The 17,735-nt window shown below is 46.6% G+C and overlaps 1 pseudogene; it reads left to right on the forward strand.

The window, feature by feature from the left end:
* The first annotated feature begins 15,192 nt into the window (after positions 1 to 15,192).
* Positions 15,193 to 15,399, forward strand: LOC142255465 (U2 spliceosomal RNA; annotated as a pseudogene).
* The last annotated feature ends 2,336 nt before the right edge of the window (positions 15,400 to 17,735 follow it).

Here is a 17,735-nt window from a genome sequence, read left to right on the forward strand (position 1 = left end):
CAGGATGACACCGGGGTAGGTAGCAAAGTCTTTCCTGATCCCAGCTCTGTTCATCTTGGCTTCTTTTAAAAACACAGCAAGCAAGGGTTACTCCAAGCGGAGTCTCCCTTTTTTCCAAAAATTGGGCCACACAGACACCCACCCCATCAGTGGCAGCACTTGGGCCCTAGTTGCAAACAGGATGTTTTGATTTGCATCAAGCACATTCAAAAATACGCCATAATTAACCGTCCCGAGGATGACACCGGGGTAGGTAGCAAAGTCTTTCCTGATCCCAGCTCTGTTCATCTTGGCTTCTTTTAAAAACACAGCAAGCAAGGGTTACTCCAAGCGGAGTCTCCCTTTTTTCCAAAAATTGGGCCACACAGACACCCACCCCATCAGTGGCAGCACTTGGGCCCTAGTTGCAAACAGGATGTTTTGATTTGCATCAAGCACATTCAAAAATACGCCATAATTAACCGTCCCCAGGATGACACCGGGGTAGGTAGCAAAGTCTTTCCTGATCCCAGCTCTGTTCATCTTGGCTTCTTTTAAAAACACAGCAAGCAAGGGTTACTCCAAGCGGAGTCTCCCTTTTTTCCAAAAATTGGGCCCCACACACACCCACCCCTTCAGTGGCAGCAGTTGTGCCCCAGTTGTACACTTCACAGCTACATTTGCATCAAGCACATTCAAAAATACGCTATTCTTAACCGTCCCCAGGATGACACCGGGGTAGGTAGCAAAGTCTTTCCTGATCCCAGCTCTGTTCATCTTGGCTTCTTTTAAAAACACAGCAAGCAAGGGTTACTCCAAGCGGAGTCTCCCTTTTTTCCAAAAATTGGGCCACACAGACACCCACCCCATCAGTGGCAGCACTTGGGCCCTAGTTGCAAACAGGATGTTTTGATTTGCATCAAGCACATTCAAAAATACGCCATAATTAACCGTCCCCAGGATGACACCGGGGTAGGTAGCAAAGTCTTTCCTGATCCCAGCTCTGTTCATCTTGGCTTCTTTTAAAAACACAGCAAGCAAGGGTTACTCCAAGCGGAGTCTCCCTTTTTTCCAAAAATTGGGCCCCACACACACCCACCCCTTCAGTGGCAGCAGTTGTGCCCCAGTTGTACACTTCACAGCTACATTTGCATCAAGCACATTCAAAAATACGCTATTCTTAACCGTCCCCAGGATGACACCGGGGTAGGTATGTCCAGGAGTAGAGATGAGCGAACCGGTCCAGGTTCGGCTCGAGGTCGGTTCGCCGAACGGAGCTCCCGTTCGAGTTCGGCTCGTCGAACGTTCGACGAACCGAACTCGAGCCAATAGGAAACAATGGCAGGCAATCACAAACACAGTAAAACACCTAGAAAACACCCTCAAAGGTGTCCAAAAGGTGACAAACAACTCACAACACAACACAAACACATGGGAAAGTGACAAGGACATATACTCATGCGAAAACAAAACAGCTGGACAAGGAAAAAGAGGAGGACACACAGATATAGGCATGGCACGCCATTCTAAAATCATGTAAAACACCGCAAGGTGACTCCAAGAGGAGTCTCCCTTTTTTCCAAAAATTGGGCCCCACACACACCCACCCCTTCAGTGGCAGCAGTTGTGCCCCAGTTGTACACTTCACAGCTACATTTGCATCAAGCACATTCAAAAATACGCTATTCTTAACCGTCCCCAGGATGACACCGGGGTAGGTAGCAAAGTCTTTCCTGATCCCAGCTCTGTTCATCTTGGCTTATTTTAAAAACACAGCAAGCAAGGGTTACTCCAAGCGGAGTCTCCCTTTTTTCCAAAAATTGGGCCACACAGACACCCACCCCATCAGTGGCAGCACTTGGGCCCTAGTTGCAAACAGGATGTTTTGATTTGCATCAAGCAAATTCAAAAATACGCCATAATTAACCGTCCCCAGGATGACACCGGGGTAGGTAGCAAAGTCTTTCCTGATCCCAGCTCTGTTCAACTTGGCTTCTTTTAAAAACACAGCAAGCAAGGGTTACTCCAAGCGGAGTCTCCCTTTTTTCCAAAAATTGGGCCACACAGACACCCACCCCATCAGTACTTTACCCTCCACACCAGTCCCAAGCTGGAAGCACTGCAGCACTGCCTCGGCGAAGCGGCAACAGGCTGTGCTGCAGCTAATCTGCATAGGTGACAAACCCCACAATGCAGAAGAGGTGTGGACAGCTCTAAAACAGCATGCAGATCACTGGCTCACACCTCTGAACCTAAAGCCAGGAAAGGTTGTGTGTGACAATGGCCGGAACCTGGTGGCGGCTTTGAGGCGAGGCCAGCTGACACATGTTCCATGCGTGGCCCATGTGCTCAACCTCGTGGTTCAGCGGTTTCTAAACTCATACCCAGAGCTGTCTGATCTGCTGGTAAAAGTTCGCCGCCTGTCTGCACATTTTCGAAAGTCACCTACTGCTTCAGCCGGCCTTGCCGGCTTTCAGCGTCATTTGCATCTTCCGGCTCACAGACTGGTGTGTGATGTCCCCACGCATTGCTGATATGTGCCCGTTCAAGTGTCTCGGGAATTTTCAACAGATCCGTCCGAAGGTGGATGGCCCCTTATTATGTCACGAGGATGGGTCCTTTTTATCGAGATACCAATTTGTGAGTGTTTTTAGGGCATGTTTGAAGTCGTTGGGGTTAGATCCGAAGTCTTTCGGATTGGGGCAGCGAAGGAGGCCTCTATATGCGGCCTACCGGAGGAGACAGTTAAGCAGATTGGTAGGTGGAAGTCGCAGCGCTTTAAGTCGTATGTACGTCCCCAGGTGGTTGTTGGCAATTGAGGGGAAAAGGGGGGGGTATTAGGGTAGCAATGGGGGGGGTGAGAGTGTGTGTTTTTTGTCAATTTGGTTTGGTGAGGCAATAAAATGGTGTCGTCTGTACATTTTGTATTGCAGAAGCACCCCCCCTTCCTTCCCTGGTCTGGATCCTTGGCCACTCTTATGTGTATTGGGGAGCCCGACGAGCGGACGCGAGATGGAACGGGAGACAGCTAGGTTTTGAGAAGGACCTGGCTCTCGTGCGATGGCTCGGTGTTCGGGGGTTAGGGTGGAACAGGGTGTTGCAGGAGGTGCATAGATACGCCCGGTTGGACAGACCTCCTGACATCTTAGTGTTGCATGCCGGGGGGAATGATTTGGGTGGGCGTCCTTTTCGAATCTTGATAACGGACATCAAACATGATTTGTTACGGTTATGGGTGTCGTTTCCAGGTCTAACGATAGTCTGGTCGGAGATAGTAGCGAGAAAGAGTTGGCAGAAAGCGCGGTCAGTTGACAGGTTGAACAAGGCGCGGGCGAAGGTTAATAGGGCGATCTCGAAGTTTGTTAGTCGGAACGGGGGTATAGCAATACGGCATGTTGAGTTGGAAAGGACGGAAGAGGAATTTTGGTTGGCTGACGGGGTACACCTTAATGCGGTGGGAACTGACTTATGGGCTCTTGGCTTGCAGGGAGGTATTGAGAGGGCCCTTTGCTTGCGGGGGGTCTCAGGCACTTGAAGGGTTTCAAGGTGCCTTCGTTGTGGTGTTGTTTATTGGTGGGTCCTTGAAGTTGGTTTAAAATTGGTTCGGGGATTCATCCGGGTATGGATCCCCTCATTGGCAGAATTGATGGTCCCCTAGTGATTTTGGGGGGGAACCCCGACGGGGTATGTCGGGGCCCCTGGGGGTGTGGTTGGGGTTGACGGAGGATTAACCCTAACCATTGGTGCTACTGAGTCAGTGTGGGTAACGGCTGGGAGCAAGTTGAGGTTTTTTATTGCTCGGTTATGGGAATCACCAGGGTTTTGGTAGCTTCAAGGACCTTACCACATTGCAAATTTTATTGGTTATGTATTCTTGTTAATAAAATGGCTGCTATGGCCAAAATTATCCAAAGATAAATTTGTGTCTGTGTAATTACTTTTAAATAAGAAATGGGAATGGAGGTGTGGGGTATGAAAGGAAGACCGGAGTCAACAATTCCAGGGTCAAGCATGTTTATTTGCGTAAGCTTCGTTCCAGGGTAGAAAGGGTAAGAGTGCCTTTCAGAATTCGAAGTGGTCGGACTGTACGGACCACCAAGAACTGCAGGAGAGCTTGAACATCTTCCCATGGATGTGCGACATCCTCCCTCATCAGTTACGTAGGTAAGCAGGTTCTCAGCATTGCAGCCCATTTGTTGTCTTAAGTTAGTTAAGCGGGGTTAACTAACCTGTCAGTTCAGCCTCAGGTCTAAAGCAGAGGCCTGGACTCCACTCCTTACTCCTCACTCCACAACTCTCCTTAAAAACAACTGACTCCTTTTTCCTGCCCCGGGGTCTCCAGACCCTTAGGTGGGCGTTTCCTTCCGTCTGGTCCTGCCCACTGGTGTGCCTGTCTTTCCCTGGGGGAGGTGACTAGGGTTTTCTGGTTGGCTTTGTGTGACTTAGGTGAGGGAAGTTGTTATGCGGGGGCCTATGTGTGACTACCTGCAGTGTCAGGGCGTCACATATGTATGTGTGTATGTCTGCTAAAGGAATCCGCACCGTCATATTTACAAACACAAAATTTTGACTCTATGCACAGAAGAGAGTCATGCTATTTACATGATTTGTGTTTTTTTACCTTTTAAAACTATCATTAAATGTTAAGTTTTAGTTAGGGATTTATGCTTCTGTCTGTCTCTCTCCCAGTCTCTGTCATCTGTCTGTCTCTGTGTGTCTCTATCTCTATCCATGTCTCTCTGTCTCTCTATCTCTGTCTGTCTCTCTGTGTCTGTCTGTCTTTCTCTCTTTGTGGCTGTCTGTTTCTATGTCTGTCTGTCTCTTTTCCAGGTCTGTCTCTTTTCCAGGTCTGTCTCTTTCCCTGTCTGTCTGTCTCTTCCCCTGTCTGTCTCTTCCCCTGTCTGTCTCTTCCCCTGTCTGTCTCTGTATTTCTTTGTCTGTCTCTGTCTGTCTCTTCCCCTGTCTGTCTCTTTCCCTGTCTCTCTCTGCCTGTCTCTCTTTGTCTCTCTCTGTCTGACTCATTCCCCGTTTGTCTCTTTCCCTGTCTATCTCTGTATTTCTTTGTCTGTCTCTATCTGTCTGTCTCTCTCTGTCTGTCTCTTCCCCTGTCTGTCTTTTTCCCTGTCGGTCTGCCTTTTCTCCTGCCTGTCTCTGTATGTTTGTCTTTGTCTGTTTCCCTATCTGCCTCTGTCTCTTTCTCTGTCTCTGTCTGTCTGCCTTTTTTCCCTGTCTATCTCTGTCTGTCTCTTTCCCTGTCTGCCTCTGTCTGTTTGTCTCTGTCTCTTTCCCTGTCTGTCTATGCCTATCTGTCTCTGTCTGTTTGTCTCTCAGTCTGTGTCTGTCTCTCTCTATCTGTCTCCCCACTGACATCATATTATCTCACACATAAGCTTCTTATACTATGAATGTCCTTTGTTCCTATAGCAACCAATCACAGCTGCTATTAATAACTTGCAGCTCCCACCTCCATTCAGTTTAATGGAGGCAGGTTTTTTGGAGAGTAACTGTAAAGGTTAAATATTCCTGTTAAAACATAGTCTACAACGTTCCCTGAGTCACATGAGGTGTCTGCAAAATTTTGTGTTTGTAAATATGACGGTGCGGATTCCTTTAGCAGACATACACACATACATATGTGACGCCCTGACACTGCAGATAGTCACACATAGGCCCCCGCATAACAACTTCCCTCACCTAAGTCACACAAAGCCAACCAGAAAACCCTAGTCACCTCCCCTAGGGAAAGACAGGCACACCAGTGGGCAGGACCAGACGGAAGGAAACGCCCACCTAGGGGTCTGGAGACCCCGGGGCAGGAAAAAGGAGTCATTTGTTTTTAAGGAGAGTTGTGGAGTGAGGAGTAAGGAGTGGAGTCCAGGCCTCTGCTTTAGACCTGAGGCTGAACTGACAGGTTAGTTAACCCCGCTTAACTAACTTAAGACAACAAATGGGCTGCAATGCTGAGAACCTGCTTACCTACGTAACTGATGAGGGAGGATGTCGTAAATCCATGGGAAGATGTTCAAGCTCTCCTGCAGTTCTTGGTGGTCCGTACAGTCTGACCACTTCGAATTCTGAAAGGCACTCTTACCCTTTCTACCCTGGAACGAAGCTTACGCAAATAAACATGCTTGACCCTGGAATTGTTGACTCCGGTCTTCCTTTCATACCCCACACCTCCATTCCCATTTCTTATTTAAAAGTAATTACACAGACACAAATTTATCTTTGGATAATTTTGGCCATAGCAGCCATTTTATTAACAAGAATACATAACCAATTAAATTTGCAATGTGGTAAGGTCCTTGAAGCTACCAAAACCCTGGTGATTCCCATAACCGAGCAATAAAAAACCTCAACTTGCTCCCAGCCGTTACCCACACTGGCTCAGGAGCACCAAATTATAAGGGTTAATCCTCCGTCAACCCCAACCACACCCCCAGGGGCCCCGACATACCCCGTCGGGGTTCCCCCCCAAAATCACCAGGGGACCATCAATTCTGCCAATGAGGGGATCCATACCCGGATGAATCCCCGAACCAATTTTAAACCAACTTCAAGGACCCACCAATAAACAACACCACAACGAAGGCACCTTGAAACCCTTCAAGTGCCTGAGACCCCCCGCAAGCAAAGGGCCCTCTCAATACCTCCCTGCAAGCCAAGAGCCCATAAGTCAGTTCCCACCGCATTAAGGTGTACCCCGTCAGCCAACCAAAATTCCTCTTCCGTCCTTTCCAACTCAACATGCCGTATTGCTATACCCCCGTTCCGACTAACAAACTTCGAGATCGCCCTATTAACCTTCGTCCGCGCCTTGTTCAACCTGTCAACTGACCGCGCTTTCTGCCAACTCTTTCTCGCTACTATCTCTGACCAGACTATCGTTAGACCTGGAAACGACGCCCATAACCGTAACAAATCATGTTTGATGTCCTTTATCAAGATTCGAAAAGGACGCCCACCCAAATCATTCCCCCCGGCATGCAACACTAAGATGTCAGGAGGTCTGTCCAACCGGGCGTATCTATGCACCTCCTGCACCCTAACCCCCGAACACCGAGCCATCGCACGAGAGCCAGGTCCTTCTCAAAACCTAGCTGTCTCCAGTTCCATCTCGCGTCCGCTCGTCGGGCTCCCCAATACACATAAGAGTGGCCAAGGATCCAGACCAGGGAAGGAAGGGGGGGTGCTTCTGCAATACAAAATGTACAGACGACACCATTTTATTGCCTCACCAAACCAAATTGACAAAAAACACACACTCTCACCCCCCCCATTGCTACCCTAATACCCTAATACCCCCCCCCTTTTCCCCTCAATTGCCAACAACCACCTGGGGACGTACATACGACTTAAAGCGCTGCGACTTCCACCTACCAATCTGCTTAACTGTCTCCTCCGGTAGGCCGCATATAGAGGCCTCCGTCGCTGCCCCAATCCGAAAGACTTCGGATCTAACCCCAACGACTTCAAACATGCCCTAAAAACACTCACAAATTGGTATCTCGATAAAAAGATATATGTAATAAGGGGCCATCCACCTTCGGACGGATCTGTTGAAAATTCCCGAGACACTTGAACGGGCACATATCAGATGCCACAACCATCCCCAAACGGACTAGTCTACCCACACCTCTCTGATCAGTTTTCGATTTCCTAATCCAAAATTCAACTCCGTTTTCCACTGACATAATGTCACCCCAATCCAAGCCCCCGGGGAACGCCTTACTGGGCGATACCAACTCCCCAACCCGCAGGGCTCCAAAAAACGCCAAAGAAAAGGCTAACTTAAACAAACTCACCTCAAACGGAGATAGACAAACCCCCCACAACGCCCTACCCAGCCGGGTAGGGACCCAGCCCAGCCCAGCTGGGACCCAGTTTGAGCGAGGAACGGAACAAGTCCTTCCCACACCAAGGTTTGCAGGCCCTACCTCAGTCAGGGTTTCACCCACACTCTACAGCTCCGGAATGTCATGCTCTTCAGCCTCCTCCTCCTCCTGCGCATCCTCATCCACTTTACCCTCCACACCAGTCCCAAGCTGGAAGCACTGCAGCACTGCCTCGGCGAAGCGGCAACAGGCTGTGCTGCAGCTAATCTGCATAGGTGACAAACCCCACAATGCAGAAGAGGTGTGGACAGCTCTAAAACAGCATGCAGATCACTGGCTCACACCTCTGAACCTAAAGCCAGGAAAGGTTGTGTGTGACAATGGCCGGAACCTGGTGGCGGCTTTGAGGCGAGGCCAGCTGACACATGTTCCATGCGTGGCCCATGTGCTCAACCTCGTGGTTCAGCGGTTTCTAAACTCATACCCAGAGCTGTCTGATCTGCTGGTAAAAGTTCGCCGCCTGTCTGCACATTTTCGAAAGTCACCTACTGCTTCAGCCGGCCTTGCCGGCTTTCAGCGTCATTTGCATCTTCCGGCTCACAGACTGGTGTGTGATGTCCCCACGCATTGGAATTCAACTCTGCACATGTTGATCAGGATATGTGAGCAGAAGAGGGCAGTTGTTGAGTACCTGCATCACCTAAGCCATCGGGAAATGGGTCAAACTCCACACATAACACCTGAGGAGTGGAGATGGATGTCCGACCTATGTACCATCCTCCAAAACTTTGAGGACTCCACCAAGATGGTGAGCGGCGATGACGCCATTATTAGCGTCACCATACCGCTTCTCTGCCTTCTAAAACGGTCTCTGCTCAAAACCAAACATGATGCATTGCAGGCGGAACACGATGAGTTGGAGCAAGAAACAGTAGTGGGTGTGGGTGATAACACACAGCCCAGCCTCGTCTCATCACAACGTGCAGTGGAGGACTATGACGAGGAGGAAGATGAAGACATGGAGCAACTCTCCGACCAAATTGAGGATATGACATGCATACCAGTCATATGCTCAGTTCAGCGTGGCTGGCCAGAGGACAGGGTAGATGAGGAGGAGGAGGAGGAGAAGGAGGAGGACAGCATGTTCAGTCATCGTGTTGGTCTGGATATTGAAGTGATGGCTGTTAAGAGTCTGGCGCACATGGATGACTTTATGGTAAGCTGCCTGTCTCGTGACCCTCGCGTTAAGAACATCTTGGCCGACAATCATTACTGGTTGGTAACACTGTTAGACCCACGCTACAAGGAGAACTTTATGTCTCTTATTCCCGAGGCGGAGAGGTCAGCCAAAATGCAGCAGTTCTGGAAGGCCATAGTCACGGAAGTAGGCAAAGCATTCCCTTCACAAAACGCTAGCGTCATAATTGTAACACTATTAGTTAAAAGAAAGGGATAAACTGTAAAAAAAACAAAATAAGGCATAACTTTTTTTTAACATCAATTTTTTTTTTTTAGATTTAACCAAAGAATGTGCACATTTGTTATAATAAACAAGTGAAAAATGTTGAAAATCAGTCATCCAAAGGTGTGTGAAAAAAAAATATATATATGGTACCAATAAAAATGTCACTTTGTCCTGCAAAGAATGCAGCCCCCCACATTATTTTTTTCCTCTGTGCGGCCCATACACCCAGCCGAGTTTGAGACCCCCTGCCTTACACTATATAGATATCATGTTCATTCCCCATCTATCTTGCTCAGGAGAGCATCTCCCTCCCCCGGCACCAAGAGCAGCTCATACTGAATTGTTACAATGACTACATTGACACCCCCATACTTTGCACTGACGAGGGGCAAGCACCCCGAAACACCGTGTCTGCAAATTGGGATTCTGATCTGGCTTATATATCCTGAGTCATATTGCAATGGATTGTTGAAAATCCACTTGTGACTTTTAGGATCGCTACTTCCAATAGGTGGCGCTGTGCTAGAGTTTGTCTCCTTTACTGGAGAGACAATTTGTACATTGACTAGTAACACTGCACACAGAGATGCACCTTAATATTCCACTGTTAACCCTTTCCTCCCAGCAGTAACACACAACTCCTCACCTTGATATCATGGTGATTTATGGTCAGAATGACTTCAATGCGATCAGTGATTTCTATTCTAGCTCTGCTCACATAGATTTTATATCCACACTCAACTATAGGCCGTTCTTCATATTTTGGGGGTTTTTAGTCAGATATACTAGTTTGTGCCTGTATAGTATTGGTGTAGATGGGAGTGTAGGGCATGGGTTACATGGCACTGTGGTGGGATACTGATGGGAGGTATTGGTGCTGTGTTTGAGGCTTCTACTGGGTATTTTCCTACAAATACTGGAACAGCTCACTGCTTAGAATGATCCTTCCCAGCTCTATAATATATTATATATACCCCACAATGCAGGCTCACACACACATTTGTCTCAAGTGTGTTGTAGGGACACAGATACAGTCTTGGTCATGTGACTAAAGGCTACTTTACACACTGCGATATCGGTCCTGATATCGCTAGTGTGGGTACCCGCCCCCATCTGTTGCGCGACACGGGCAAATTGCTGCCCATGCTGCACAACACCGAACAGAACCAGTCACACATACTTACCTGCCCGGCGACGTCGCTGTGACCGGCGAACCGCCTCCTTTCTAAGGGGGCGGTTCGTGCGGCGTCACAGCAACGTCACTGAGCGACCGCCCAATAGCAGTGGAGGGGCGGAGATGAGTGGCCGGAACATCCCGCCCACCTCCTTCCTTCCTCATAGCGGCTTTGAGGCAGGTAAGGAGAGGTTCCTCGTTTCTGCGGTGTCACACGGAGCAATGTGTGCTGCCGCAGGAGCGACGAACTACATCGTTACTGCTGCAGTAACGATAATCGAGAATGGAGACCCATGTCACCGATGAGCGATTTTGCACGTTTTTGCAACGATGCAAAATCGCTCATCGGTGTCACACGCAGCAACATCGCTAATGCGGCCGGATGTGCGTCACAAATTCCGTGACCCCAACGACTCCGCATTAGCGATGTCGCAGCGTGTAAAGCCCCCTTTAGTGGGAGTGGTGTACAGGGTCTTAGCAGTAAAGAGTATTCCATATTTCTGCCAGATACCCACAGAGATATTGAAATCTGAAAAAAGAGACTTCTGCTCATTGAAGGTAAGAACTGCTCACATAGCGTTCAACTCCACAGCAAACGTGTGCTCTAGCACTGGCATCTCAGCAGGGATATTCCCCTACTACACATGTGTGTCTGGGTCGCTGTGACAGTTTACAGGACATAACTCAGGGCACCTAGACAGAAGGCAGAGGGACTACTTTCTATTTCTGGTGTAGATCTTAGTACAATATATATATATATACTATTACATGTGACACATGTACCTTGTATTACCATTATTCGCTGTATATGAACCCCTTTTCTCCGGGCATTATTTGTCTATAGCATTTTTCACGAACCTGAGGCAACTGAGAACCCTTCAGTGAAGGAATTCCACTAACCCTCACAATACCAACCAGGGGCCTCCCTGCAGTAACTCAGGTAGTTGTACCCATTCTCTTTCCGCATTCTATGTGTTCTTCTTCTTTCTTCTTTTTTTTCTTTTTTCTTCTTTTTATTTCTATCATGTAGTTCAGGGGTTTATAGATATATGTCCTGCATCTCATATTTCCTTTAGTGGTGCTTCTTACCCATTCTCATATCATTTACCCTAGTATTTCATGATCCTGAGGCGACTGAGAACCCTTTAATAAAGGAATCCTTTTTCACTTGAATTGTCAAGTGATACTTACCAGTGACTATCACGTAATGTTACAGGTAGTTGCATTTTCTTCCTCTTCTTTCTCTCCTTTCTTCTTTGTCACACGGTCCATTGTGTTATAGCCCACGTGTCATGATAACACTTGTACCATCTTTTCATTTAGATTCCACCTACAATTATTTACCGATTCCAGTTCTGAAATAGGCTTTCATCATCTACTCACTAGAATTCTCAAGTGCATAAGGTACTGAGACATATACATGTTCACACCATTATAAAGAACAAAGTATAAACATTGAGGTTTTTCTCACACCCATGTTCCTGTGTTCTTTGATATGATATGTGTTCATTTCCTTCACTATATAGGATTGCAAGTTTTCCATTTGTACCTTAATGGCAATGACGCTATACAATTGAACACATATCATCCTGTTATCCATATAGGTGTGTATTTACCTGCTTGACTATTTTTGGTTGTTTGATCCAGAATGTTTCTCCAGATAGGTCATGTGGAAATTTTCTTTCCTCAGTACAAATGTTTTCACTATGGCTTTGGAAAAATTTTTTGTATGTGCATCATGGTTATTTGACCCATTGTACTCTCAAGTAGCAATATATTGTACTGTTATGTTGTACTATGTACTAATTACGTGTTTATATGGTTTTGTAACCCTTTATGATCTTAGATAACTTTATCCTTGATAAAGACCTAAAAACAAGGTCGAAACGTTGGATGAATTATCCTTTTGCACAAATAAAGAATTTTCAGCATTCCAAGAGTTCTTTTCTTACGTTATTGATCACTATAGTGTGCCAGAGCTATTTCTATTGAATTGACTCTTATTTTTTCTGAGCACCTGCTATATACACAGTGAGCCAGACATATTCAAGTTTCATTCAGAAGGCAGAGGGAAGCCTTAGCAGCTGAGCCTATATCTTGGCTTGTGAGCATTAGAACAGGCCGGCGATTACAGGGTAACATGAAAAATGTCCAGCTTGCATTATGACTAGAACATGACAATATCCTTTTAAGTACTAACCTATGATGCGTTCCTAAGCAGTTGATGTTATATGTTCTACATTTCATTTTCTGCATACTTTACAAGTAGTAGAATTTGCTTTGATATAGGCAACTGGATTTTCACAATGAAAAGGCAAAGGATAACGCCCGAAAAAGACGCCATACATTATGTCAGTGCCATCACTGACAAACCTGGATTGACCATGAAATACATCAATCCCCTTAAAGGTGAGTTAAAACAAGTTTTAACTAAATTGCCTTAATATTGTCATGCATTAGAATGACTGTCTTAGGTAATGATAAATATTTTCTACAGGAAGAGGAGTGTTTGCTGAAACTGAAATCGAAAAAGGGAGTTTTGTTGCAGAATATCGAGGCGAGCTCACGTATGCACTTACGATGGTAGACAACTACTCGAGATTTATGGTTGTGGTACAAGTCAAAGATCTAATGGCCCATACTGCAGCGAAGGTCTTCCAAGCACACTTATGCAGACCTCATGGCTACTCAGAGAGAGTCCTCACAGATCAAGGCACTGCCTTTGAAGCGGAAATCTTCAAGGACTTCTGCAGCTTTTACCGATGCAGGAAGATGCGCACTACACCCTACCATGCTCAAACCAATGGTTATCAACCTGCTCAGGACTTTACCCCATATTCCAGATGTGGCCTTACAAGTGATTTATAGAGGGTTAACAATACGTTGGGATCACCGGATCTAATCTCCCTTTTTATACACCCTAAAATCTTGTTTGCTTTAGAATAAACAATAACATCATAAAGGTATAGCAGTACCGTTTCAAAGTTTCGGTGTCCCAAGCAGCATTCCATCAGCCTCTGGAAGGTTCCTGGCAAATTGCACAGCTCGAAGGGCATGCTTTTGAACTCGCAGAGACCCATCGGGGTGGCAAAGGCGGTCTTCTCCCGGTCTGCCTCAGCAACGGACACTTGCCAATAGCGACTAGTGAGATCAAGGGTAGAAAAATAATTTGCAGTTCTCAATGCAGCTAGCTATTCCTCAATACAGGGGAGTGGTGCTGTCCTTCTTCTTTAACAGGACCAACGGAGCTGCCCAGAGGCTACAACTGTCACGGATAACCCCAGCCTCCTTCATGTTGCTCAACATGTCCTTGGTACACTGGTAATGTGCAGGTAGTTTTGGCTTATATCTCTCTTTGATGGGTGGGTGTGCACTTGTGGGGATGTAGTGTTTGACCCCTTTTATTCTTCAAAAGTCTAGCGGATGTTTGCTGAAGACTTGCTCGTATTCTTGCACTAGCCTGTAGACCCCCTTCTTGTGATGTGAAGGTGTGGAGTCAGTGCCTACGTGTAATTCCTTACACCACTCCTCTGGCTGACTTGGTGAGCTGTCACTGAATGGGTGGGCTGAAGCAATGGTGGATGCTGCTGTTTGGATAGCATGTGTATCTACTGAGAACAGCTTATCAATGGTGGCAAATCGGAGCAGCTTAATCTCTTGCTCTCCGCAGTTCAACACTCTCATGGGCACTCTTCCCTTCCATATTAATGAATAAAACTATGATGTAAATAGCATATAGATACCCCACAAATGCAGATAAAAGTAGGTTATGGGAAAAGGGGGAAGAGAGAAACAGGAAAATAGTGGAATAAAGTATACCTTCCAGGTGGGAGAGGAAATGGCAGCACAGCCAGTGGAGGTGAAGCAAGGGGAGCCTGCAACTAAAGAGTTGAGAGCGTTATCACATGGTGACTGAGCCTGATTGTAACGGGAGCATAGAGGTGCCGATCCTGTCTTACCTGCGTTGGTGTAGAAGTGGGTGTCCTGTGGTGGAGTCAGCTGTGTGCAGTGGTGGCCGTGGGTTCTTTTATGTGCGACCGTAGTAATAGCTGCGCCCACTTCCTGTATGGGAGTGGAATGCAGTGAGGCTAATGGAACGCACGCCTGCGCATTTGTGTTTAACGTCGCGCATGTGCAGAACGGAGAAAAGGCTGCGCTCACTTCCTAATGAAAGGGAGTGAGACGCAGCTGGGAAGGGAAGGGAAAAGATTAGGGTTTGGGGATGATGAAAGGGCTTTCTACGGGCAAGGATGGCAAAGGGTGGCAGTGACGGAAAGTCAGGCAGCCTGTCCTGTCCTGTCCTGTCCGTCCGTCTTTTTGTATCATGAATTGGAAAGACTGCAAGGGGGAGGGGAGGTGCTTGGAGGAGGAGGAGTTATTCAGATTAATTGCAGTGGGCGGCGGCTGCAAAAAGCATCATTCTTCTTGTTTTTGCTCTGCAAAACAGCCTTTTCAAGGGTTGGCTTGGGTGACAAAATGTCTTCTGTAGGCGTGGGTTTGTCTCCCTCTCCCTAAGATGTGTCCGGTATAGGCCAGGGTGCCACTCAAGGCCGTAACCAATTCGGGTTATAGCTTCTCGGCCTTTTGGCTAAGATCAAGTGTAGTTTCGGAGGACGCTACCTTGGTCGGTACTGGAAGGTGCCTGGGATTGCACGTCTGCCGGCCTTGAGGAAGTGTGTGCGCCTTCTGGTGACACATAGCCCTCTTGTGCCTGGACGGTTCCCAGGCAACGGGAGGCGATCACCTTTGTTATTTTGAAGTCCTACTGATAAACAGAAAAAAAAAAAAATTAAATCTGTTCTTATCAGTTTAATATCTGATACGTCCCCTCTCTGGGGACCATATATTAAATGGATTTTTAGAACAAGGAGATGGAAAAAATCTTGCTCTGTCCACTCCACGCATTGACCTGGTATTGCAGTACCTCCAGGACCGGTGCACCCCTTCTTAACCCAGTTTCCAAAAGCAGAACTCAATTCACCTGATTCAAATGAGCCCCATTAGTGAATTGAAAGAAAGCAAAAACTTTATATGCACCTCAATTTGGCCAATTCACTTTTCACACTTTCACCCTTTTTTTTATCTTTCACACCTTTTACTTGCTTTATTGATGCAAAAGCTGTGCCAAATAGCAAACTCATCTCCACTCAACTTGACCAACTCTGCTATGTCCGGTGCAGTATCTTATTCTCAGTCTTATCTAGATCATTTGCAATTGAATAGAATAGATCCCTTTTGGACACATTGGATTCAGCTGCTGCAGTGACTGCAGGTGTTAGAAGATGCAGACTTGGCATCAGGTGCTGTCTATCAGATTCCACTCCAATTAAAGCTTCCATTGTTTTTCGGTGTTTTCTTTGAGCAATGATGATGTCTTTAGTGATCTGTTGGCTCCCTCTCCTGGAGGAAGAGTTTGCTTGCTCTTGGACTTTCAAAAAGAGAGGTCATGATAGACATTTAGCTTCTGAGCCCAATTGGGGACAGTCATGGGTGATGAATGTTTTGCAACCTGCTGCGAAGCCTGATACCGCAATATAAGGAACGTCAAATACTAAGAATGGGCGGCCTATGAAAGAATTAGTACTTTCATTAAGCATACTTAAACGGCTAATTGGGAATAGACAAACTGTAAAAAGCCCTCTGAGAAAGCCCCTCTCTAACCTTTGTTAGTAAGCTTTTCTGTAGTCTGCCTGTTGATGTATTTTCCGTTTGAACAGTGCACAACATGAAGTGACGGAACACTGGCTTGTCACAATGTCCCCCGCTGACATCACGATAGCGCTGCTGCCTAGAAAGCCAGCTGCGCAGCAGAAGTTGCTCTTTGGGTGGGATGGTGGGCTAATGTATCTATTCCTGCTTGGTGTGAGTTTGACATGATCTAGAGCAACGAGTTCCAGCGGCTAGCGGTTGATTATTGGCTGTAATGGGGCTTTCTGGCTGGTGCCAGCCTTTCTTCTTAGCACACAGGAACCACAATCCCTACACCATGCTTCGATGGATTCTCTCATCCCAGCCCAGTAAAACTACATATTTCACACAGTTATAAGCAGCCCATGGGCATTCACCTGGATTAAAACCCATAACAGCTCATAGACCAAACAATCAATCTACCACTGGACCAAAGACAGGAAGCTAAATCCACTGCCTGCGGTAACTAACTTAATCCTATAGTCTACTCACACAACAAACCCAAGAGAAAGGAAAAAAACATGGCTTCGATTATCCATCCAATGAAAACGCATAACCATTGTGAGCCATTGGACAATGCAATTGCACACATGGTGACATGGTGCACGGCCCAATGAATCAAGTCTGTACTTCATATTCACGGTTTAAGCCCTTGGGTTCTAATGTGTCCAGAGTACATATCCAGAAAGATTCCCTTTCTTTGTGCTAAGCACAAGTCAACAATACGTTGTAAGCAGATTCTATTACCAGTCCCACACCATTTTGTGACGCATAATCGCACAGTGGCCCAATTAAGATTCCAAGTCATCGAACATGTCCCAGCCATACGCAGAGGAGGCGATAGAATTAGGAAGCTCAAAGAAAGGGAATCTTTCTGGATATATACTCTGGGCACGTTGGAACCCAAGGGCTTAAACCATGAATATGAAGAACCGACTTGATTCATTGGGCCGTGCACATTTTTTCTAACGCCCGGTTCTTTTTCGTGTTCACACTATATATGGTTCCAGTATGTATGGAGTTCCATTCTTCCTTGTTTTTTATTTGTCATGTTTGTCTGATTACCTTGTCTAACAGTTTTTTCTCCCCTTTCTTTACCTTCCAGGTTCCCATAGTCACGTGAAATATCCCTGTTGCACTTGATTACGGCTCACTATTCACTATAGGATGTCTTATATCTAACATCACACTCTCACCCATCAGCACTCTATAGGTTTGTATAAGGTATGCGCTTACACATCCGGTCCTCCATAGGTATTTCCACTTATGTAGCACTATCCCTATGATCACTCATAACTCATACCCTTGTAGTCAATTACAGCCTCCTCTCTCCCCTCTCCCCTTCTCCCTTTCCATCTATAATTTTGCCAGTACAATATTAGTTTACATTAGGCACACACTCACATATTCCTTTCCTTAGTGACTTATTGTAATTCACATTCGCATACAATTCTCTATGCCTGCCCCATTACTACATTCATACCTACTTGACCCTATCCTGATACCCCTTGTCTCACCTTGTTGGTCCCTACACCTGTTATCATCTCCTTTCCTGTGTATGTCTTGTCACACAACACATTTTAGCATATCCCTT

This window comes from Anomaloglossus baeobatrachus, chromosome 10 (genome assembly GCF_048569485.1).
Source record: "Anomaloglossus baeobatrachus isolate aAnoBae1 chromosome 10, aAnoBae1.hap1, whole genome shotgun sequence".
In the NCBI taxonomy this organism is placed as follows: Eukaryota; Metazoa; Chordata; class Amphibia; order Anura; family Aromobatidae; genus Anomaloglossus; species Anomaloglossus baeobatrachus.